At 40.8% G+C, this 2,254-nt stretch overlaps 1 pseudogene; it reads left to right on the forward strand.

Moving 5' to 3' along the window:
* The first annotated feature begins 1,036 nt into the window (after window positions 1-1,036).
* LOC102771920 lies at window positions 1,037-1,451 on the forward strand (annotated as a pseudogene).
* Window positions 1,452-2,254: the final 803 nt, after the last annotated feature.

Consider the following 2,254-nt stretch of genomic DNA (forward strand, 5'->3'; position numbering starts at 1 on the left):
GCATCAGCCTGCAGACTGAAGGGTCCCAGGTTTGATTCTGGTCAAGGGCACAGGCCCAGGTTGCAGGCTCCCTCCCCAGTGGGGGGTGTGCAGGAGGCAGCTGATCATGATTCTCTCTCATCGTTGATATTTCTATCTCTCTCTCCCTCTCCCTTCCTCTCAGAAATAAATAAAAATCTACTTAAAAAATAAACATGTTCTATGTAGAAATTCTGGAAACTAAAGACAAATCGAAAATTTAAAATGGAAATATTCTACAAGTATATAACCCACATAAACCCTTGTTAATAAGCCAGTGTATCATCTCCTAGTGATATATTTTGGCTGCACATATACACATTTAAAAAAAACCATACAAATGAGATCAGAAGGTACCTAATATTTTGTAACCCTTTCCCATGGGTGATTAAATAGCTTTAACAACCTGATTTTTAACTCCTAATAACCCACGGTAGCTATGATTTCATTCAACCAATCCTTTATTGTTGCACAATTACATGGTTTTTCATTTTTACAACCATAAAGCAGGCTTGATGAGCATTCAAGCCAGGTGGAGAAGGCCAAGGCCATGGCCTAAACGGAGGAGCAGAGCCTAGACAATTTCTTTGATTAGAGGGAAAACAAGAAGAAGGAGCGAAGCAACTGGACAGAGAGCACCTGGGAAGCAAAGGATGAATTTTAAATTTAATCTTTTTCTAAATGGTTATCAACTGTCTCAAGATAATTTTAAAATGATTCATTCTATATTACATTGATTTTAAATACCAGCTTAATGAAGATAATAAAAATATCTGTGGCTCAGCCAGAGTGGCTCAGGTGGTTGAGTGTCATCCTGTGTACCAAAAGGTTGACAGTTCGACTTCTGGTCAGGGCATATATCTGGGTTGTGGGGCATGCAGGAGGCAGCTCATCAGTGATTCTCTCTCATCATTGATGTTTCTATCTCTCTCTCTCTCTCCCTTCCTCTCTGAAATCAATAAAAATAGATTTTTTTTTTTTTAAAAAGGTTGACTACAGAAGCCTCACAGTTCAGGTGATGCAAATAAGTGAAGAGGAAGAAGATGACAGTGAAAAAAGAGAAGATCCAGGTGATAATTGGGAAAAAGGTGAAGGTGGTGGTGGTGGTGGTGGTGTAGAAAAATCTTCAGGTCCCTGGAATAAAACAGCCATGATACAAGCACCCCCTACTCCAGTAATTGTTACAGAAACCTTAGAACTGGCATTGACTAATGGTGTCTATAGGCCTCCTGGAGCCAGGTTAACCACAAGGAAAACATCACAAGGGCTACCAGAAAACATACAGTGATACACCATTCTCATCCCTGCAGTCCATTGCCAAGAAGGTAGAAAGCCAAAAGGATAGAGAAATGGAGAAGAGCTTTGCAGTCGTTAGTAAGACACAAAACTAGAGGCAGAGATGAGGTTTCAAAAAACCAGGCCCTTAAACTTCCTTAAGCTAGACAACCAGCACACTATGCTTAAAAATAAAAAAGCACACAGTACAATTAAGGAATGGTCTTTGCTAACCCTTCTAAGGTAACTAGACCACACTAATCACCATGAACAGCCATTATCATCTGATTTCTGCTAGACTGACAGCAACCAATGCAGACCCTTCTATATAAGTGACCAGCCCTGTTGCACTATGGAAGTTTCAAGTGTCACAACTGCTCTTCATGTATATTGAATTTAGGGAGATTGTAATAAAAACACACACATGCACGCGCGCGCACACACACACACACACACGGCAGGCAATGGTTATTTCAAAATCTTTTCATGTTCAGGTACTCATGTGGATCACAACTTCTGGATTAGAAGGTTACAGCTGTTAAGTGGCGATGCAAAACTTGCAACCAGCTCTGCTGGATACCTATCAGAAATTCTGCAGAGAATCATCTGTCTGAGTTTTGATCTGCTATAAAAGATGATTTTTTGTTGTTGTTAATTCTCATCTGAGGCTATTTTTTCCATTGATTTTTTTTAGAGAGAGTGGAAGGAAAGGGAAGAGACAGAGAGAAACATCAATGTGAGAGAGACACATTGATTGATTGCCTCCTGCATGTGCCCCAATTGGGGTCAGGGATTGAGGCTGCAACTGAAGTATGTGCCCTTGACACCGGAATCAACCCTGAGACCCTTGAGTCTGACGGTCAACACTCTTAATCACTGAGTCAAACTGGTGAGGATATATATATATTCAGAGAGAGAGAGAGAGAGAGAGGGAGAGAGAGAGAGAGAGAGAGAGAGGGAA

This window comes from Myotis davidii, unplaced genomic scaffold (assembly GCF_000327345.1).
Source record: "Myotis davidii unplaced genomic scaffold, ASM32734v1 scaffold161, whole genome shotgun sequence".
Taxonomy (NCBI): domain Eukaryota; kingdom Metazoa; phylum Chordata; class Mammalia; order Chiroptera; family Vespertilionidae; genus Myotis; species Myotis davidii.